This window comes from Brienomyrus brachyistius, chromosome 2, assembly GCF_023856365.1.
Source record: "Brienomyrus brachyistius isolate T26 chromosome 2, BBRACH_0.4, whole genome shotgun sequence".
NCBI lineage: Eukaryota > Metazoa > Chordata > Actinopteri > Osteoglossiformes > Mormyridae > Brienomyrus > Brienomyrus brachyistius.
In genome coordinates this window covers 36,225,656-36,247,032 of record NC_064534.1, presented here as the reverse complement: position 1 = coordinate 36,247,032, position 21,377 = coordinate 36,225,656, and the positions used below count along the sequence as shown (strand labels likewise).

At 43.8% G+C, this 21,377-nt stretch overlaps 15 non-coding genes across 15 annotated transcripts; all 15 read right to left on the bottom strand.

The window, feature by feature from the left end:
- Nucleotides 1-654: 654 nt before the first annotated feature.
- Nucleotides 655-773, bottom strand: LOC125733147 (5S ribosomal RNA). Its single transcript, XR_007392503.1, has one exon. It is a non-coding gene; the product is annotated as a 5S ribosomal RNA (ribosomal RNA).
- A 1,079-nt stretch (nt 774-1,852) lies between these two features.
- Nucleotides 1,853-1,971, bottom strand: LOC125733146 (5S ribosomal RNA). The gene has a single exon (XR_007392502.1). It is a non-coding gene; the product is annotated as a 5S ribosomal RNA (ribosomal RNA).
- Nucleotides 1,972-3,051: 1,080 nt separating this feature from the next.
- Nucleotides 3,052-3,170, bottom strand: LOC125733145 (5S ribosomal RNA). The gene has a single exon (XR_007392501.1). It is a non-coding gene; the product is annotated as a 5S ribosomal RNA (ribosomal RNA).
- A 1,076-nt stretch (nt 3,171-4,246) lies between these two features.
- LOC125731012 (5S ribosomal RNA) lies at nt 4,247-4,365 on the bottom strand. The gene has a single exon (XR_007391302.1). It is a non-coding gene; the product is annotated as a 5S ribosomal RNA (ribosomal RNA).
- Nucleotides 4,366-5,446: 1,081 nt separating this feature from the next.
- LOC125731315 (5S ribosomal RNA) lies at nt 5,447-5,565 on the bottom strand. The gene has a single exon (XR_007391600.1). It is a non-coding gene; the product is annotated as a 5S ribosomal RNA (ribosomal RNA).
- Nucleotides 5,566-6,642: 1,077 nt separating this feature from the next.
- LOC125733144 (5S ribosomal RNA) lies at nt 6,643-6,761 on the bottom strand. The gene has a single exon (XR_007392500.1). It is a non-coding gene; the product is annotated as a 5S ribosomal RNA (ribosomal RNA).
- A 1,079-nt stretch (nt 6,762-7,840) lies between these two features.
- On the bottom strand, nt 7,841-7,959 carry LOC125733143 (5S ribosomal RNA). The gene has a single exon (XR_007392499.1). It is a non-coding gene; the product is annotated as a 5S ribosomal RNA (ribosomal RNA).
- Nucleotides 7,960-9,040: 1,081 nt separating this feature from the next.
- On the bottom strand, nt 9,041-9,159 carry LOC125731303 (5S ribosomal RNA). The gene has a single exon (XR_007391589.1). It is a non-coding gene; the product is annotated as a 5S ribosomal RNA (ribosomal RNA).
- A 1,078-nt stretch (nt 9,160-10,237) lies between these two features.
- On the bottom strand, nt 10,238-10,356 carry LOC125733142 (5S ribosomal RNA). The gene has a single exon (XR_007392498.1). It is a non-coding gene; the product is annotated as a 5S ribosomal RNA (ribosomal RNA).
- A 1,079-nt stretch (nt 10,357-11,435) lies between these two features.
- Nucleotides 11,436-11,554, bottom strand: LOC125733141 (5S ribosomal RNA). The gene has a single exon (XR_007392497.1). It is a non-coding gene; the product is annotated as a 5S ribosomal RNA (ribosomal RNA).
- A 1,079-nt stretch (nt 11,555-12,633) lies between these two features.
- LOC125733140 (5S ribosomal RNA) lies at nt 12,634-12,752 on the bottom strand. Its single transcript, XR_007392496.1, has one exon. It is a non-coding gene; the product is annotated as a 5S ribosomal RNA (ribosomal RNA).
- Nucleotides 12,753-13,828: 1,076 nt separating this feature from the next.
- LOC125734174 (5S ribosomal RNA) lies at nt 13,829-13,947 on the bottom strand. The gene has a single exon (XR_007393498.1). It is a non-coding gene; the product is annotated as a 5S ribosomal RNA (ribosomal RNA).
- Nucleotides 13,948-15,028: 1,081 nt separating this feature from the next.
- LOC125732569 (5S ribosomal RNA) lies at nt 15,029-15,147 on the bottom strand. The gene has a single exon (XR_007391945.1). It is a non-coding gene; the product is annotated as a 5S ribosomal RNA (ribosomal RNA).
- Nucleotides 15,148-16,230: 1,083 nt separating this feature from the next.
- LOC125736987 (5S ribosomal RNA) lies at nt 16,231-16,349 on the bottom strand. Its single transcript, XR_007396254.1, has one exon. It is a non-coding gene; the product is annotated as a 5S ribosomal RNA (ribosomal RNA).
- Nucleotides 16,350-17,427: 1,078 nt separating this feature from the next.
- LOC125733866 (5S ribosomal RNA) lies at nt 17,428-17,546 on the bottom strand. The gene has a single exon (XR_007393200.1). It is a non-coding gene; the product is annotated as a 5S ribosomal RNA (ribosomal RNA).
- Nucleotides 17,547-21,377: the final 3,831 nt, after the last annotated feature.

Below are 21,377 nucleotides of genomic sequence, written 5' to 3'. Positions count from 1 at the left end.
CACTGGGAGCTACACACACCAACAAGTCCATACTGCAGGCTGCAGCCAGAACAATTTTCTACATTCAAACATCGACGGCCTCTTCTCTCTAAAAATTCACCAGACCGCTTCTACCACCAGCAAAGAAGTTTCCATCCCTAATTCCTCTGTGATTCCCACTAACCTAAACATTAAGCTGGCATTGAAGGGTGTGAATTACCCCGGCCAATCTGTTCTTTTAAATACAGCTTTTAGCAAGTTTTGAAAGGAGAAGAGCAGAACTTGCTATGCCAATAATATCGAGTCTTCTGTGGCGAAGTGGTTTTTGCATAGAAAACAAAGCGGTCAGTTGAAGAGGAATAATATCAGTACTTTGTTTAAAACTGTGTGTAAAAAGCTGTCTCTTTATCATTAACAATAAGTTGTAAAACGTGAATGGGGAGTGACAGTCTTCAAGTTTGTGAGAAGATCGCGCCCTGGTGGAATAAAGGCACGAACAGCTTACAGCACCTAGAATGACCAGGAAGTATTTAGAGTAAAACGGTTTCTAAAAGCTGCCTTTATGAATGAGAGAAAAAAATATATATATATATAAAATAGTAAAATGGAAGGGGAGTGATAGATTTAAATTAATCGTGAAGTGGAGCGCCCCCTGTATAAAGTAAAAGTGAGAAAAGCTTACAGCACCTGGTATTCCCAGGTGGTCTCCCATCCAAGTACTAACCAGACCCTACCCTGCTTAGCTTCCGAGATCAGACGAGATCAGGCGTGTTCAGGGTGGTATGGCCGTAAGCGAGAGATGCTACCAAAAACAGCCCTTTTGCATTACACGCGTCTATACATGCCAGTTAGTCCCATTGGATACTACTAATGTTCTTTTTTTTTTTTTTATCTGACTCACACTGCAGCCCCACCATCCAATCGGCAGCGCCGGACCCACACCAAACATTCACCAAACTACTCAGCCGGCAGCCTATCACAATTATTCCATTCTTTCCGCATCCGCACACTTCCTTCTTTTTAACTCCTTTTCACTACCGCACAGGTTAATCGCCGCACGTCCCCCGCCGGCAAACATTACTCCTTTGCCTACTGCATGCAGGCTTCTCTTAACGACCCTCTGTTATCAACTCCGCTAACAGCCACAAAATCTCCGCCGCACGAAGCCCACTGGTAGCTGCTGAATCACATGCTTCCCCAAAATGTCGCGCTGTCAGAACACTGTGAGCTACACACACCAACAAGTCCATACTGCAGGCTGCAGCCAGAACAATTTTCTACATTCAAACATCGACGGCCTCTTCTCTCTAAAAATTCAGCAGACCGCTTCTACCACCAGCAAAGAAGTTTCCATCCCTAATTCCTCTGTGATTCCCACTAACCTAAACATTAAGCTGGCATTGAAGGGTGTGAATTACCCCGGCCAATCTGTTCTTTTAAATACAGCTTTTAGCAAGTTTTGAAAGGAGAAGAGCAGAACTTGCTATGCCAATAATATCGAGTCTTCTGTGGCGAAGTGGTTTTTGCATAGAAAACAAAGCGGTCAGTTGAAGAGGAATAATATCAGTACTTTGTTTAAAACTGTGTGTAAAAAGCTGTCTCTTTATCATTAACAATAAGTTCTAAAACGTGAATGGGGAGTGACAGTCTTCAAGTTTGTGAGAAGATCGCGCCCTGGTGGAATAAAGGCACGAACAGCTTACAGCACCTAGAATGACCAGGAAGTATTTAGAGTAAAACGGTTTCTAAAAGCTGCCTTTATGAATGAGAGAAAAAAAAATATATATATATAAAATAGTAAAATGGAAGGGGAGTGATAGATTTAAATTAATCGTGAAGTGGAGCGCCCCCTGTATAAAGAAAAAGTGAGAAAAGCTTACAGCACCTGGTATTCCCAGGTGGTCTCCCATCCAAGTACTAACCAGACCCTACCCTGCTTAGCTTCCGAGATCAGACGAGATCAGGCGTGTTCAGGGTGGTATGGCCGTAAGCGAGAGATGCTACCAAAAACAGCCCATTTGCATTACACTTCTCTATACATGCCAGTTGGTCCCATTGGATACTACTAATGTTCTTTTTTTTTTTTTTTATCTGACTCACACTGCAGCCCCACCATCCAATCGGCAGCGCCGGACCCACACCAAACATTCACCAAACTACTCAGCCGGCAGCCTACCACAATTATTCCATTCTTTCCGCATCCGCACACTTCCTTCTTTTTAACTCCTTTTCACTACCGCACAGGTTAATCGCCGCACGTCCCCCGCCGGCAAACATTACTCCTTTGCCTACTGCATGCAGGCTTCTCTTAACGACCCTCTGTTATCAACTCCGCTAACAGCCACAAAATCTCCGCCGCACGAAGCCCACTGGTAGCTGCTGAATCACATGCTTCCCCAAAACGTCGCGCTGTCAGAACACTGGGAGCTACACACACCAACAAGTCCATACTGCAGGCTGCAGCCAGAACAATTTTCTACATTCAAACATCGACGGCCTCTTCTCTCTAAAAATTCACCAGACCGCTTCTACCACCAGCAAAGAAGTTTCCATCCCTAATTCCTCTGTGATTCCCACTAACCTAAACATTAAGCTGGCATTGAAGGGTGTGAATTACCCCGGCCAATCTGTTCTTTTAAATACAGCTTTTAGCAAGTTTTGAAAGGAGAAGAGCAGAACTTGCTATGCCAATAATATCGAGTCTTCTGTGGCGAAGTGGTTTTTGCATAGAAAACAAAGCGGTCAGTTGAAGAGGAATAATATCAGTACTTTGTTTAAAACTGTGTGTAAAAAGCTGTCTCTTTATCATTAACAATAAGTTGTAAAACGTGAATGGGGAGTGACAGTCTTCAAGTTTGTGAGAAGATCGCGCCCTGGTGGAATAAAGGCACGAACAGCTTACAGCACCTAGAATGACCAGGAAGTATTTAGAGTAAAACGGTTTCTAAAAGCTGCCTTTATGAATGAGAGAAAAAAATATATATATATATAAAATAGTAAAATGGAAGGGGAGTGATAGATTTAAATTAATCGTGAAGTGGAGCGCCCCCTGTATAAAGTAAAAGTGAGAAAAGCTTACAGCACCTGGTATTCCCAGGTGGTCTCCCATCCAAGTACTAACCAGACCCTACCCTGCTTAGCTTCCGAGATCAGACGAGATCAGGCGTGTTCAGGGTGGTATGGCCGTAAGCGAGAGATGCTACCAAAAACAGCCCTTTTGCATTACACGCCTCTATACATGCCAGTTGGTCCCATTGGATACTACTAATGTTCTTTTTTTTTTTTATCTGACTCACACTGCAGCCCCACCATCCAATCGGCAGCGCCGGACCCACACCAAACATTCACCAAACTACTCAGCCGGCAGCCTACCACAATTATTCCATTCTTTCCGCATCCGCACACTTCCTTCTTTTTAACTCCTTTTCACTACCGCACAGGTTAATCGCCGCACGTCCCCCGCCGGCAAACATTACTCCTTTGCCTACTGCATGCAGGCTTCTCTTAACGACCCTCTGTTATCAACTCCGCTAACAGCCACAAAATCTCCGCCGCACGAAGCCCACTGGTAGCTGCTGAATCACATGCTTCCCCAAAACGTCGCGCTGTCAGAACACTGGGAGCTACACACACCAACAAGTCCATACTGCAGGCTGCAGCCAGAACAATTTTCTACATTCAAACATCGACGGCCTCTTCTCTCTAAAAATTCACCAGACCGCTTCTACCACCAGCAAAGAAGTTTCCATCCCTAATTCCTCTGTGATTCCCACTAACCTAAACATTAAGCTGGCATTGAAGGGTGTGAATTACCCCGGCCAATCTGTTCTTTTAAATACAGCTTTTAGCAAGTTTTGAAAGGAGAAGAGCAGAACTTGCTATGCCAATAATATCGAGTCTTCTGTGGCGAAGTGGTTTTTGCATAGAAAACAAAGCGGTGAGTTGAAGAGGAATAATATCAGTACTTTGTTTAAAACTGCGTTTAAAAAGCTGTCTCTTTATCATTAACAATAAGTTGTAAAACGTGAATGGGGAGTGACAGTCTTCAAGTTTGTGAGAAGATCGCGCCCTGGTGGAATAAAGGCACGAACAGCTTACAGCACCTAGAATTACCAGGAAGTATTTAGAGTAAAATGGTTTCTAAAAGCTGCCTTTATGAATGAGAGAAAAAAAAAATATATATATAAAATAGTAAAATGGAAGGGGAGTGATAGATTTAAAATAATCGTGAAGTGGAGCGCCCCCTGTATAAAGTAAAAGTGAGAAAAGCTTACAGCACCTGGTATTCCCAGGTGGTCTCCCATCCAAGTGCTAACCAGACCCTATCCTGCTTGGCTTCCGAGATCAGACGAGATCAGGCGTGTTCAGGGTGGTATGGCTGTAAGCGAGAGATGCTACCAAAAACAGCCCTTTTGCATTACACGCCTCTATACATGCCAGTTGGTCCCATTGGATACTACTAATGTTCTTTTTTTTTTTTTTATCTGACTCACACTGCAGCCCCACCATCCAATCGGCAGCACCGGACCCACACCAAACATTCACCAAACTACTCAGCCGGCAGCCTACCACAATTATTCCATTCTTTCCGCATCTGCACACTTCCTTCTTTTTAACTCCTTTTCACTACCGCACAGGTTAATCGCCGCACGTCCCCCGCCGGCAAACATTACTCCTTTGCCTACTGCATGCAGGCTTCTCTTAACGACCCTCTGTTATCAACTCCGCTAACAGCCACAAAATCTCCGCCGCACGAAGCCCACTGGTAGCTGCTGAATCACATGCTTCCCCAAAACGTCGCGCTGTCAGAACACTGGGAGCTACACACACCAACAAGTCCATACTGCAGGCTGCAGCCAGAACAATTTTCTACATTCAAACATCGACGGCCTCTTCTCTCTAAAAATTCACCAGACCGCTTCTACCACCAGCAAAGAAGTTTCCATCCCTAATTCCTCTGTGATTCCCACTAACCTAAACATTAAGCTGGCATTGAAGGGTGTGAATTACCCCGGCCAATCTGTTCTTTTAAATACAGCTTTTAGCAAGTTTTGAAAGGAGAAGAGCAGAACTTGCTATGCCAATAATATCGAGTCTTCTGTGGCGAAGTGGTTTTTGCATAGAAAACAAAGCGGTCAGTTGAAGAGGAATAATATCAGTACTTTGTTTAAAACTGTGTGTAAAAAGCTGTCTCTTTATCATTAACAATAAGTTGTAAAACGTGAATGGGGAGTGACAGTCTTTAAGTTTGTGAGAAGATCGCGCCCTGGTGGAATAAAGGCACGAACAGCTTACAGCACCTAGAATTACCAGGAAGTATTTAAAGTAAAACGGTGTGTAACAGCTGCCTTTATGAATGAGAGAAAAATATATATATATATATATAAAATAGTAAAATGGAAGGGGAGTGATAGATTTAAATTAATCGTGAAGTGGAGCGCCCCCTGTATAAAGTAAAAGTGAGAAATGCTTACAGCACCTGGTATTCCCAGGAGGTCTCCCATCCAAGTACTAACCAGACCCTACCCTGCTTAGCTTCCGAGATCAGACGAGATCGGGCGTGTTCAGGGTGGTATGGCCGTAAGCGAGAGATGCTACCAAAAACAGCCCTTTTGCATTACATGCGTCTATACATGCCAGTTAGTCCCATTGGATCCTACTCCTGTTTTTTTTTTTTTTATCTGACTCACACTGCAGCCCCATCATCCAATCGGCAGCGCCGGACCCACACCAAACATTCACCAAACTACTCAGCCGGCAGCCTACCACAATTATTCCATTCTTTCCGCATCCGCACACTTCCTTCTTTTTAACTCCTTTTCACTACCGCACAGGTTAATCGCCGCACGTCCCCCGCCGGCAAACATTACTCCTTTGCCTACTGCATGTAGGCTTCTCTTAACGACCCTCTGTTATCAACTCCGCTAACAGCAACAAAATCTCCGCCGCACGAAGCCCACTGGTAGCTGCTGAATCACATGCTTCCCCAAAACGTCGCGTTGTCAGAACACTGGGAGCTACACACACCAACAAGTCCATACTGCAGGCTGCAGCCAGAACAATTTTCTACATTCAAACATCGACGGCCTCTTCTCTCTAAAAATTCACCAGACCGCTTCTACCACCAGCAAAGAAGTTTCCATCCCTAATTCCTCTGTGATTCCCACTAACCTAAACATTAAGCTGGCATTGAAGGGTGTGAATTACCCCGGCCAATCTGTTCTTTTAAATACAGCTTTTAACAAGTTTTGAAAGGAGAAGAGCAGAACTTGCTATGCCAATAATATCGAGTCTTCTGTGGCGAAGTGGTTTTTGCATAGAAAACAAAGCGGTCAGTTGAAGAGGAATAATATCAGTACTTTGTTTAAAACTGTGTGTAAAAAGCTGTCTCTTTATCATTAACAATAAGTTGTAAAACGTGAATGGGGAGTGACAGTCTTCAAGTTTGTGAGAAGATCGCGCCCTGGTGGAATAAAGGCACGAACAGCTTACAGCACCTAGAATGACCAGGAAGTATTTAGAGTTAAACGGTTTCTAAAAGCTGCCTTTATGAATGAGAGAAAAAAAAAATATATATATATAAAATAGTAAAATGGAAGGGGAGTGATAGATTTAAATTAATCGTGAAGTGGAGCGCCCCCTGTATAAAGAAAAAGTGAGAAAAGCTTACAGCACCTGGTATTCCCAGGTGGTCTCCCATCCAAGTACTAACCAGACCCTACCCTGCTTAGCTTCCGAGATCAGACGAGATCAGGCGTGTTCAGGGTGGTATGGCCGTAAGCGAGAGATGCTACCAAAAACAGCCCTTTTGCATTACACGCGTCTATACATGCCAGTTAGTCCCATTGGATACTACTAATGTTCTTTTTTTTTTTTTTATCTGACTCACACTGCAGCTCCACCATCCAATCGGCAGCGCCGGACCCACACCAAACATTCACCAAACTACTCAGCCGGCAGCCTATCACAATTATTCCATTCTTTCCGCATCCGCACACTTCCTTCTTTTTAACTCCTTTTCACTACCGCACAGGTTAATCGCCGCACGTCCCCCGCCGGCAAACATTACTCCTTTGCCTACTGCATGCAGGCTTCTCTTAACGACCCTCTGTTATCAACTCCGCTAACAGCCACAAAATCTCCGCCGCACGAAGCCCACTGGTAGCTGCTGAATCACATGCTTCCCCAAAATGTCGCGCTGTCAGAACACTGTGAGCTACACACACCAACAAGTCCATACTGCAGGCTGCAGCCAGAACAATTTTCTACATTCAAACATCGACGGCCTCTTCTCTCTAAAAATTCAGCAGACCGCTTCTACCACCAGCAAAGAAGTTTCCATCCCTAATTCCTCTGTGATTCCCACTAACCTAAACATTAAGCTGGCATTGAAGGGTGTGAATTACCCCGGCCAATCTGTTCTTTTAAATACAGCTTTTAGCAAGTTTTGAAAGGAGAAGAGCAGAACTTGCTATGCCAATAATATCGAGTCTTCTGTGGCGAAGTGGTTTTTGCATAGAAAACAAAGCGGTCAGTTGAAGAGGAATAATATCAGTACTTTGTTTAAAACTGTGTGTAAAAAGCTGTCTCTTTATCATTAACAATAAGTTCTAAAACGTGAATGGGGAGTGACAGTCTTCAAGTTTGTGAGAAGATCGCGCCCTGGTGGAATAAAGGCACGAACAGCTTACAGCACCTAGAATGACCAGGAAGTATTTAGAGTAAAACGGTTTCTAAAAGCTGCCTTTATGAATGAGAGAAAAAAAAATATATATATATAAAATAGTAAAATGGAAGGGGAGTGATAGATTTAAATTAATCGTGAAGTGGAGCGCCCCCTGTATAAAGAAAAAGTGAGAAAAGCTTACAGCACCTGGTATTCCCAGGTGGTCTCCCATCCAAGTACTAACCAGACCCTACCCTGCTTAGCTTCCGAGATCAGACGAGATCAGGCGTGTTCAGGGTGGTATGGCCGTAAGCGAGAGATGCTACCAAAAACAGCCCTTTTGCATTACACTTCTCTATACATGCCAGTTGGTCCCATTGGATACTACTAATGTTCTTTTTTTTTTTTTTATCTGACTCACACTGCAGCCCCACCATCCAATCGGCAGCGCCGGACCCACACCAAACATTCACCAAACTACTCAGCCGGCAGCCTACCACAATTATTCCATTCTTTCCGCATCCGCACACTTCCTTCTTTTTAACTCCTTTTCACTACCGCACAGGTTAATCGCCGCACGTCCCCCGCCGGCAAACATTACTCCTTTGCCTACTGCATGCAGGCTTCTCTTAACGACCCTCTGTTATCAACTCCGCTAACAGCCACAAAATCTCCGCCGCACGAAGCCCACTGGTAGCTGCTGAATCACATGCTTCCCCAAAACGTCGCGCTGTCAGAACACTGGGAGCTACACACACCAACAAGTCCATACTGCAGGCTGCAGCCAGAACAATTTTCTACATTCAAACATCGACGGCCTCTTCTCTCTAAAAATTCACCAGACCGCTTCTACCACCAGCAAAGAAGTTTCCATCCCTAATTCCTCTGTGATTCCCACTAACCTAAACATTAAGCTGGCATTGAAGGGTGTGAATTACCCCGGCCAATCTGTTCTTTTAAATACAGCTTTTAGCAAGTTTTGAAAGGAGAAGAGCAGAACTTGCTATGCCAATAATATCGAGTCTTCTGTGGCGAAGTGGTTTTTGCATAGAAAACAAAGCGGTCAGTTGAAGAGGAATAATATCAGTACTTTGTTTAAAACTGTGTGTAAAAAGCTGTCTCTTTATCATTAACAATAAGTTGTAAAACGTGAATGGGGAGTGACAGTCTTCAAGTTTGTGAGAAGATCGCGCCCTGGTGGAATAAAGGCACGAACAGCTTACAGCACCTAGAATTACCAGGAAGTATTTAAAGTAAAACGGTGTGTAACAGCTGCCTTTATGAATGAGAGAAAAATATATATATATATATATAAAATAGTAAAATGGAAGGGGAGTGATAGATTTAAATTAATCGTGAAGTGGAGCGCCCCCTGTATAAAGTAAAAGTGAGAAATGCTTACAGCACCTGGTATTCCCAGGAGGTCTCCCATCCAAGTACTAACCAGACCCTACCCTGCTTAGCTTCCGAGATCAGACGAGATCGGGCGTGTTCAGGGTGGTATGGCCGTAAGCGAGAGATGCTACCAAAAACAGCCCTTTTGCATTACATGCGTCTATACATGCCAGTTAGTCCCATTGGATCCTACTCCTGTTTTTTTTTTTTTTTATCTGACTCACACTGCAGCCCCATCATCCAATCGGCAGCGCCGGACCCACACCAAACATTCACCAAACTACTCAGCCGGCAGCCTACCACAATTATTCCATTCTTTCCGCATCCGCACACTTCCTTCTTTTTAACTCCTTTTCACTACCGCACAGGTTAATCGCCGCACGTCCCCCGCCGGCAAACATTACTCCTTTGCCTACTGCATGTAGGCTTCTCTTAACGACCCTCTGTTATCAACTCCGCTAACAGCAACAAAATCTCCGCCGCACGAAGCCCACTGGTAGCTGCTGAATCACATGCTTCCCCAAAACGTCGCGTTGTCAGAACACTGGGAGCTACACACACCAACAAGTCCATACTGCAGGCTGCAGCCAGAACAATTTTCTACATTCAAACATCGACGGGCTCTTCTCTCTAAAAATTCACCAGACCGCTTCTACCACCAGCAAAGAAGTTTCCATCCCTAATTCCTCTGTGATTCCCACTAACCTAAACATTAAGCTGGCATTGAAGGGTGTGAATTACCCCGGCCAATCTGTTCTTTTAAATACAGCTTTTAACAAGTTTTGAAAGGAGAAGAGCAGAACTTGCTATGCCAATAATATCGAGTCTTCTGTGGCGAAGTGGTTTTTGCATAGAAAACAAAGCGGTCAGTTGAAGAGGAATAATATCAGTACTTTGTTTAAAACTGTGTGTAAAAAGCTGTCTCTTTATCATTAACAATAAGTTGTAAAACGTGAATGGGGAGTGACAGTCTTCAAGTTTGTGAGAAGATCGCGCCCTGGTGGAATAAAGGCACGAACAGCTTACAGCACCTAGAATGACCAGGAAGTATTTAGAGTTAAACGGTTTCTAAAAGCTGCCTTTATGAATGAGAGAAAAAAAAAAAATATATATATAAAATAGTAAAATGGAAGGGGAGTGATAGATTTAAATTAATCGTGAAGTGGAGCGCCCCCTGTATAAAGAAAAAGTGAGAAAAGCTTACAGCACCTGGTATTCCCAGGTGGTCTCCCATCCAAGTACTAACCAGACCCTACCCTGCTTAGCTTCCGAGATCAGACGAGATCAGGCGTGTTCAGGGTGGTATGGCCGTAAGCGAGAGATGCTACCAAAAACAGCCCTTTTGCATTACACGCGTCTATACATGCCAGTTAGTCCCATTGGATACTACTAATGTTCTTTTTTTTTTTTTTATCTGACTCACACTGCAGCCCCACCATCCAATCGGCAGCGCCGGACCCACACCAAACATTCACCAAACTACTCAGCCGGCAGCCTATCACAATTATTCCATTCTTTCCGCATCCGCACACTTCCTTCTTTTTAACTCCTTTTCACTACCGCACAGGTTAATCGCCGCACGTCCCCCGCCGGCAAACATTACTCCTTTGCCTACTGCATGCAGGCTTCTCTTAACGACCCTCTGTTATCAACTCCGCTAACAGCCACAAAATCTCCGCCGCACGAAGCCCACTGGTAGCTGCTGAATCACATGCTTCCCCAAAATGTCGCGCTGTCAGAACACTGTGAGCTACACACACCAACAAGTCCATACTGCAGGCTGCAGCCAGAACAATTTTCTACATTCAAACATCGACGGCCTCTTCTCTCTAAAAATTCAGCAGACCGCTTCTACCACCAGCAAAGAAGTTTCCATCCCTAATTCCTCTGTGATTCCCACTAACCTAAACATTAAGCTGGCATTGAAGGGTGTGAATTACCCCGGCCAATCTGTTCTTTTAAATACAGCTTTTAGCAAGTTTTGAAAGGAGAAGAGCAGAACTTGCTATGCCAATAATATCGAGTCTTCTGTGGCGAAGTGGTTTTTGCATAGAAAACAAAGCGGTCAGTTGAAGAGGAATAATATCAGTACTTTGTTTAAAACTGTGTGTAAAAAGCTGTCTCTTTATCATTAACAATAAGTTCTAAAACGTGAATGGGGAGTGACAGTCTTCAAGTTTGTGAGAAGATCGCGCCCTGGTGGAATAAAGGCACGAACAGCTTACAGCACCTAGAATGACCAGGAAGTATTTAGAGTAAAACGGTTTCTAAAAGCTGCCTTTATGAATGAGAGAAAAAAAAAAATATATATATAAAATAGTAAAATGGAAGGGGAGTGATAGATTTAAATTAATCGTGAAGTGGAGCGCCCCCTGTATAAAGAAAAAGTGAGAAAAGCTTACAGCACCTGGTATTCCCAGGTGGTCTCCCATCCAAGTACTAACCAGACCCTACCCTGCTTAGCTTCCGAGATCAGACGAGATCAGGCGTGTTCAGGGTGGTATGGCCGTAAGCGAGAGATGCTACCAAAAACAGCCCTTTTGCATTACACTTCTCTATACATGCCAGTTGGTCCCATTGGATACTACTAATGTTCTTTTTTTTTTTTTTATCTGACTCACACTGCAGCCCCACCATCCAATCGGCAGCGCCGGACCCACACCAAACATTCACCAAACTACTCAGCCGGCAGCCTACCACAATTATTCCATTCTTTCCGCATCCGCACACTTCCTTCTTTTTAACTCCTTTTCACTACCGCACAGGTTAATCGCCGCACGTCCCCCGCCGGCAAACATTACTCCTTTGCCTACTGCATGCAGGCTTCTCTTAACGACCCTCTGTTATCAACTCCGCTAACAGCCACAAAATCTCCGCCGCACGAAGCCCACTGGTAGCTGCTGAATCACATGCTTCCCCAAAACGTCACGCTGTCAGAACACTGGGAGCTACACACACCAACAAGTCCATACTGCAGGCTGCAGCCAGAACAATTTTCTACATTCAAACATCGACGGCCTCTTCTCTCTAAAAATTCACCAGACCGCTTCTACCACCAGCAAAGAAGTTTCCATCCCTAATTCCTCTGTGATTCCCACTAACCTAAACATTAAGCTGGCATTGAAGGGTGTGAATTACCCCGGCCAATCTGTTCTTTTAAATACAGCTTTTAGCAAGTTTTGAAAGGAGAAGAGCAGAACTTGCTATGCCAATAATATCGAGTCTTCTGTGGCGAAGTGGTTTTTGCATAGAAAACAAAGCGGTCAGTTGAAGAGGAATAATATCAGTACTTTGTTTAAAACTGTGTGTAAAAAGCTGTCTCTTTATCATTAACAATAAGTTGTAAAACGTGAATGGGGAGTGACAGTCTTCAAGTTTGTGAGAAGATCGCGCCCTGGTGGAATAAAGGCACGAACAGCTTACAGCACCTAGAATGACCAGGAAGTATTTAGAGTAAAACGGTTTCTAAAAGCTGCCTTTATGAATGAGAGAAAAAAAAATATATATATATAAAATAGTAAAATGGAAGGGGAGTGATAGATTTAAATTAATCGTGAAGTGGAGCGCCCCCTGTATAAAGTAAAAGTGAGAAAAGCTTACAGCACCTGGTATTCCCAGGTGGTCTCCCATCCAAGTACTAACCAGACCCTACCCTGCTTAGCTTCCGAGATCAGACGAGATCAGGCGTGTTCAGGGTGGTATGGCCGTAAGCGAGAGATGCTACCAAAAACAGCCCTTTTGCATTACACGCCTCTATACATGCCAGTTGGTCCCATTGGATACTACTAATGTTCTTTTTTTTTTTTATCTGACTCACACTGCAGCCCCACCATCCAATCGGCAGCGCCGGACCCACACCAAACATTCACCAAACTACTCAGCCGGCAGCCTACCACAATTATTCCATTCTTTCCGCATCCGCACACTTCCTTCTTTTTAACTCCTTTTCACTACCGCACAGGTTAATCGCCGCACGTCCCCCGCCGGCAAACATTACTCCTTTGCCTACTGCATGCAGGCTTCTCTTAACGACCCTCTGTTATCAACTCCGCTAACAGCCACAAAATCTCCGCCGCACGAAGCCCACTGGTAGCTGCTGAATCACATGCTTCCCCAAAACGTCGCGCTGTCAGAACACTGGGAGCTACACACACCAACAAGTCCATACTGCAGGCTGCAGCCAGAACAATTTTCTACATTCAAACATCGACGGCCTCTTCTCTCTAAAAATTCACCAGACCGCTTCTACCACCAGCAAAGAAGTTTCCATCCCTAATTCCTCTGTGATTCCCACTAACCTAAACATTAAGCTGGCATTGAAGGGTGTGAATTACCCCGGCCAATCTGTTCTTTTAAATACAGCTTTTAGCAAGTTTTGAAAGGAGAAGAGCAGAACTTGCTATGCCAATAATATCGAGTCTTCTGTGGCGAAGTGGTTTTTGCATAGAAAACAAAGCGGTGAGTTGAAGAGGAATAATATCAGTACTTTGTTTAAAACTGCGTTTAAAAAGCTGTCTCTTTATCATTAACAATAAGTTGTAAAACGTGAATGGGGAGTGACAGTCTTCAAGTTTGTGAGAAGATCGCGCCCTGGTGGAATAAAGGCACGAACAGCTTACAGCACCTAGAATTACCAGGAAGTATTTAGAGTAAAATGGTTTCTAAAAGCTGCCTTTATGAATGAGAGAAAAAAAATATATATATATAAAATAGTAAAATGGAAGGGGAGTGATAGATTTAAAATAATCGTGAAGTGGAGCGCCCCCTGTATAAAGTAAAAGTGAGAAAAGCTTACAGCACCTGGTATTCCCAGGTGGTCTCCCATCCAAGTACTAACCAGACCCTACCCTGCTTGGCTTCCGAGATCAGACGAGATCAGGCGTGTTCAGGGTGGTATGGCTGTAAGCGAGAGATGCTACCAAAAACAGCCCTTTTGCATTACACGCCTCTATACATGCCAGTTGGTCCCATTGGATACTACTAATGTTCTTTTTTTTTTTTTTATCTGACTCACACTGCAGCCCCACCATCCAATCGGCAGCACCGGACCCACACCAAACATTCACCAAACTACTCAGCCGGCAGCCTACCACAATTATTCCATTCTTTCCGCATCTGCACACTTCCTTCTTTTTAACTCCTTTTCACTACCGCACAGGTTAATCGCCGCACGTCCCCCGCCGGCAAACATTACTCCTTTGCCTACTGCATGCAGGCTTCTCTTAACGACCCTCTGTTATCAACTCCGCTAACAGCCACAAAATCTCCGCCGCACGAAGCCCACTGGTAGCTGCTGAATCACATGCTTCCCCAAAACGTCGCGCTGTCAGAACACTGGGAGCTACACACACCAACAAGTCCATACTGCAGGCTGCAGCCAGAACAATTTTCTACATTCAAACATCGACGGCCTCTTCTCTCTAAAAATTCACCAGACCGCTTCTACCACCAGCAAAGAAGTTTCCATCCCTAATTCCTCTGTGATTCCCACTAACCTAAACATTAAGCTGGCATTGAAGGGTGTGAATTACCCCGGCCAATCTGTTCTTTTAAATACAGCTTTTAGCAAGTTTTGAAAGGAGAAGAGCAGAACTTGCTATGCCAATAATATCGAGTCTTCTGTGGCGAAGTGGTTTTTGCATAGAAAACAAAGCGGTCAGTTGAAGAGGAATAATATCAGTACTTTGTTTAAAACTGTGTGTAAAAAGCTGTCTCTTTATCATTAACAATAAGTTGTAAAACGTGAATGGGGAGTGACAGTCTTCAAGTTTGTGAGAAGATCGCGCCCTGGTGGAATAAAGGCACGAACAGCTTACAGCACCTAGAATTACCAGGAAGTATTTAAAGTAAAACGGTGTGTAACAGCTGCCTTTATGAATGAGAGAAAAATATATATATATATATATAAAATAGTAAAATGGAAGGGGAGTGATAGATTTAAATTAATCGTGAAGTGGAGCGCCCCCTGTGTAAAGTAAAAGTGAGAAAAGCTTACAGCACCTGGTATTCCCAGGAGGTCTCCCATCCAAGTACTAACCAGACCCTACCCTGCTTGGCTTCCGAGATCGGATGAGATCGGGCGTGTTCAGGGTGGTATGGCCATAAGCGAGAGACGCGACCAAAAACAGCCCTTTTGCATTACACGCGTCTATACATGCCAGTTAGTCCCATTGGATCCTACTCCTGGTTTTTTTTTTTTTTTTATCTGACTCACACTGCAGCATCACCATCCAATCGGCAGCGCCGGACCCACACCAAACATTCACCAAACTACTCAGCCGGCAGCCTACCACAATTGTTCCATTCTTTCCGCATCCGCACACTTCCTTCTTTTTAACTCCTTTTCACTACCGCACAGGTTAATCGCCACACGTCCCCCGCCGGCAAACATTACTCCTTTGCCTACTGCATGCAGGCTTCTCTTAACGACCCTCTGTTATCAACTCCGCTAACAGCCACAAAATCTCCGCCGCACGAAGCCCACTGGTAGCTGCTGAATCACATGCTTCCCCAAAACGTCGCGCTGTCAGAACACTGGGAGCTACACACACCAACAAGTCCATACTGCAGGCTGCAGCCAGAACAATTTTCTACATTCAAACATCGACGGCCTCTTCTCTCTAAAAATTCACCAGACCGCTTCTACCACCAGCAAAGAAGTTTCCATCCCTAATTCCTCTGTGATTCCCACTAACCTAAACATTAAGCTGGCATTGAAGGGTGTGAATTACCCCGGCCAATCTGTTCTTTTAAATACAGCTTTTAGCAAGTTTTGAAAGGAGAAGAGCAGAACTTGCTATGCCAATAATATCGAGTCTTCTGTGGCGAAGTGGTTTTTGCATAGAAAACAAAGCGGTGAGTTGAAGAGGAATAATATCAGTACTTTGTTTAAAACTGTGTGTAAAAAGCTGTCTCTTTATCATTAACAATAAGTTGTAAAACGTGAATGGGGAGTGACAGTCTTCAAGTTTGTGAGAAGATCGCGCCCTGGTGGAATAAAGGCACGAACAGCTTACAGCACCTAGAATTACCAGGAAGTATTTAAAGTAAAACGGTGTGTAACAGCTGCCTTTATGAATGAGAGAAAAATATATATATATATATATATAAAATAGTAAAATGGAAGGGGAGTGATAGATTTAAATTAATCGTGAAGTGGAGCGCCCCCTGTATAAAGTAAAAGTGAGAAAAGCTTACAGCACCTGGTATTCCCAGGTGGTCACCCATCCAAGTACTAACCAGACCCTACCCTGCTTAGCTTCCAAGATCAGACTAGATCGGGCGTGTTCAGGGTGGTACGGCCATAAGCGAGAGACGCTACCAAAAACAGCCCTTTTGCATTACACGCCTCTATACATGCCAGTTGGTCCCATTGTATCCTACTAATGTTTTTTTTTTTTTTTTATCTGACTCACACTGCAGCCCCACCATCCAATCGGCAGCGCCGGACCCACACCAAACATTCACCAAACTACTCAGCCGGCAGCCTACCACAATTATTCCATTCTTTCCGCATCCGCACACTTCCTTCTCTTTAACTCCTTTTCACTACCGCACAGGTTAATCGCCGCACGTCCACCGCCAGCAAACATTACTCCTTTGCCTACTGCATGCAGGCTTCTCTTAACGACCCTCTGTTATCAACTCCGCTAACAGCCACAAAATCTCCGCTGCACGAAGCCCACTGGTAGCTGCTGAATCACATGCTTCCCCAAAACGTTGCGCTGTCAGAACACTGGGAGCTACACACACCAACAAGTCCATACTGCAGGCTGCAGCCAGAACAATTTTCTACATTCAAACATCGACGGCCTCTTCTCTCTAAAAATTCACCAGACCGCTTCTACCACCAGCAAAGAAGTTTCCATCCCTAATTCCTCTGTGATTCCCACTAACCTAAACATTAATCTGGCATTGAAGGGTGTGAATTACCCCGGCCAACCTGCTCTTTTAAATACAGCTTTTAGCGAGTTTTGAAAGGAGGAGAAGAGCAGACCTTGCTATGCCAATAATATCGAGTCTTCTGTGGTCAAGTGGTTTTTGCATAGAAAACAAACCGGTGAGTTGAAGAGGAATTATATCAGTACTTTGTTTAAAACTGTGTGTAAAAAGCTGTCTCTTTATCATTAACAATAAGTTGTAAAACGTGAATGGGGAGTGACAGTCTTCAAGTTTGTGAGAAGATCGCGCCCTGGTGGAATAAAGGCACGAACAGCTTACAGCACCTAGAATTACCAGGAAGTATTTAGAGTAAAACGGTTTCTAAAAGCTGCCTTTATGAAAGAGAGAAAAAATATATATATATAAAATAGTAAAATGGAAGGGGAGTGCTAGATTTAAATTAATCGTGAAGTGGAGCGCCCCCTGTATAAAGTAAAAGTGAGAAAAGCTTACAGCACCTGGTATTCCCAGGTGGTCTCCCATCCAAGTACTAATCAGACCCTACCCTGCTTAGCTTCCGAGATCAGATGAGATCGGGCGTGTTCAGGGTGGTATGGCCGCAAGTGAGAGACGCTACCAAAAACAGCCCTTTTGCATTACACGCCTCTCTCTATACATGCCAGTTGGTCCCATTGCATCCTACTAATGTTTTTTTTTTTTTTTTTATCTGACTCACACTGCAGCCCCACCATCCAATCGGCAGCGCCGGACCCACACCAAACATTCACCAAACTACTCAGTGTTGGAGAAAGCGTCAGGCTTTCCACTCCAACCCTGCACACAGGACCAAACTACAATACAGTATATGTTGGAGAAAGCGACAGGCTTTCCACTCCAACTCTGTACACACCATTAATCACGAGACAACACACTTAGAGTTTTACTTGCACAAGGGTAACCACACTCTCTGCATGCTAGGCTACAAAGGAATGTGTTACAAAGGGTGGTTCCCCTTGGCACCTTTATTTATAGTCAATGGGAGGCAGGGGTCTTGGAGTGAGAACAAAGAAAAGACTGTGAGAGAAGAAGAAGTTCTGGTTTTACTCAGGTGGACAACTATTTAAACACGTGCTCAGGATACGTGTAAACTAATATAATCTAAAGTATGAAGGTAAAGAAAAACAAAATAATGTATATACATATTTACACTCATTGCTGATTATACAGAAATGATAACAAATGATTAATAACAGTTTCTTCAACCTAACAGTCCCTCCTGTTTATCATGACAGTATGATCAGAAGCATCAGTATTGTACAAATTGCAAAAACACTTTCAGCACAACCGTCATTCAGATCACATCATCATCATTATTAAGAGGGCTAGACAAGGTTAGTAAATCCATTCGTTCTTCTGCAGTGTATAGCAGAAAAACAGAACTAAAAGTATGTTGTATCATGGAACGGAGGCAGGGTATAATACAAATGAAACAACAACATACAAATAATAATGTAACAAGAATGGGGAGTGAGAACTTTAGCAGTAACTGCCACCAGGACCCAGTAAGAAACCAATTCAACCATGAGGGGCCAGCATGAGGGTCTAAGGTCATGATCTTTTGAAGTTCTCGCAGACGGTCCAAGGCTGTAGTCATGTTGGGTGAGTGCACATTATCGGGAATATATGTACAGCAGGTATTATTTAAGAGCACGCACACACCACCTTGTGCAGCAGTAAGTATGTCTAAAACCATTCTATTCTGAATGACCATCTGTTTAATAGCATCTATCTCTCCATTCTGTTGCTCATTTATTATGATGGAGTTATTTATGAACAGCCCCAAACGATAATCAATAGTTTCTAATCGTAACGTATTCTTTGCTGTTCCTACCCAGGGAAAAAGAGACATTAATACTTTCTGGTCTGTAGACCAATGTTTGAACTCCTGGGGAACATCTGAACCCCAGACACTGTCATGAGGACGGAGAGAAGCTGTAGTTATGATGGACCGGCGCCTGCGGTTCGCTGGTGTAGACGACAGTGACACCAGGAAAGTATGGTCTGACACAAAGATTGGAGCGCACACACCATACCAGTTATAGGGCAAAACGAAATATGCGCGGGGTCCACATAACCAAGCTACTCCTTGCACCCAGTAGGTGCCATTACTAAATCCACTTATGTTTACCGGGGCACCTTCTCCGTGTACTAGTATTTGGGCACAGTTGGTGGTGTTCCCCATATGGTGGGTGCCGTTCATTTGGTCATAACACATTGAGTGATTAAATGTTTTAGGGTCCATGTTCAGGTGGACAGATAAAGGTAAGGATATATTTGACACTTTTATAGCAAAATCGATCCAAAACTGCTGTGCACATACGCCATTATCCAAACCAGCAGTATATGGATCTGTGTCATTTATTTTTATATTATCATGCTGATAGCCTACACCTGCAAAAGAGGCAGCACACTTTGCTTGTGACTTATTCATAGGTTTCCCATATATAGTTAATCCATCGGCATGAGATGGCATGTGGGTACAGACATAACAATTAGTTAAATTGTCTTTCTTTGCTGAATCATAAACATAACAGTACCAGTAATTTTGTAGGAAAGGATGGGTCTCATTTGTGGAGATAGGTCTCAGGTGGGAACCATCATGTGTCCATCTAGGTGGGCGAAACACCTGCTCTGGTGAGTGCAGAAGCAGACCAACAATTCCCATAAAGAGAATTACACCGAGAGTTACCTTACCACATCCCCACCCAATCAGAGCCATTCTAAATGGAGTGCAGATCAGCTGTTTTCTTCACCGGGTTGAGACGTCAGTATCCTATTGATTGCTGCGCCTTTGTAGCGGACTTCCACTGCTACTCCGAAGGTACAGAGGTCTCTGATACGGGCTTGATGGGCTTACAGTGACTCTTATGTATCCAGGAAGGTCGCTCTGCTATTTTCACCGCTGTTGGTGTTGTGAGCAGGACTTGATAGGGTCCGTCCCACCGGGGTGTGCTCCAATCCTTTCGCAACAGGACCTTGACCAGGATCCAATCTCCTGGCTGCAGATTATCCTGTTGAACAGAAACAGAATTTACTGGCAGACTACTGGGGTTATGTTTTTGTTGTGATGATAATAGCTTACGCATCCAATCGGCTAACGTATTTTCTCTGTCTGCTTTTCCTATATCACTCATTTCGGTTGCTAAGGGAAACGGTCTACCATACACTATTTCAAATGGTGTCAATCCTGCAGGAGTGGGAGTTATTCTCATCCATAATTTTACTAGAGACAAACATTCTGGCCACGGTCTTTTTGTCTCTTCCACTGTCTTTCTGAGTCTTGTTTTAATGGTGCCGTTGGTCCTTTCCACTAAGCCTGCGCTCTGGGGGTGATAAGCGCAATGATTTTTGATCGTAAACCCGAGTGCTTGTGAGCAAAGGGACATGGTTTGATTCACAAAATGAGTCCCATTGTCCGATCTTATAATATGAGGTATGCCATAGGTAGGGAAATAATGGCCTACCAAACATTTTGCAACGGTCATTGCATCACAGTGTTTTACAGGGTATATTTCTACCCACTTAGAAAAGGTGTCTATAATGACTAGACAGTACTTCTTCCCTTGTGACCAAGATAATTCAATGAAATCCATATGTACAATTTGAAATGGATATTCAGCTGCGGGAAACTGGCCACGTTTTGGCCTTATGTTGCCTTGTGCATTGTGTTTACAGCAAATTAAGCACGCTCGACAAAATTGTTTTGCATAATCAGAAAAATTTATAGTATAAAAGTATTGTTGGATAATATGTACCATCCCTCCTGTTGAGACATGGGTGTGTCCATGGCTCACTAAGGCAGCTGTCTTGTATAAATTTTTTGGTAGGATGGGCTTGTCATTCATATAATAAGTTTTCCCTTGTTGTATTGCTCCTCTCTTAATCCAGCTCTGTATTTCTGTTTTAGGTGCATGAGTCTGTGCATCACATAGTACATCACTATCTATCAACAAGACATCTGTAACATTTAAGGCAGGTTGTTTTTGTGCAGCACTTTTTGCCGTCATGTCCGCAAAACTGTTTCCTTTAGCTATTGCGGAAGCATCAGTTTGGTGTGCCTTACATTTGCATATCGCAAGGCAATATGGTAATTGCACAACATCTAACAACCTGAGTAATAGGTTCGTATGAGTTAAAGATGTTCCTTGCGATGTCTTGAATCCTCTATTTTTCCACACTCTTGCATGGTGATGAACAGCTCCAAACACATATTGACTATCAGTGTATATTGTAAGTGGCTTGTTTTTGAAGAGCTCGCATGCCCTAATTACAGCATAGAGTTCAGCCACTTGTGCTGAACAAGCAGGGGGAAGTGCATTGGCCTCCAACACTTCAGTAGATGTAACTACAGCATATCCGACCTTGTTCTTCCCCATGTCATTTTTTGATGCTGATC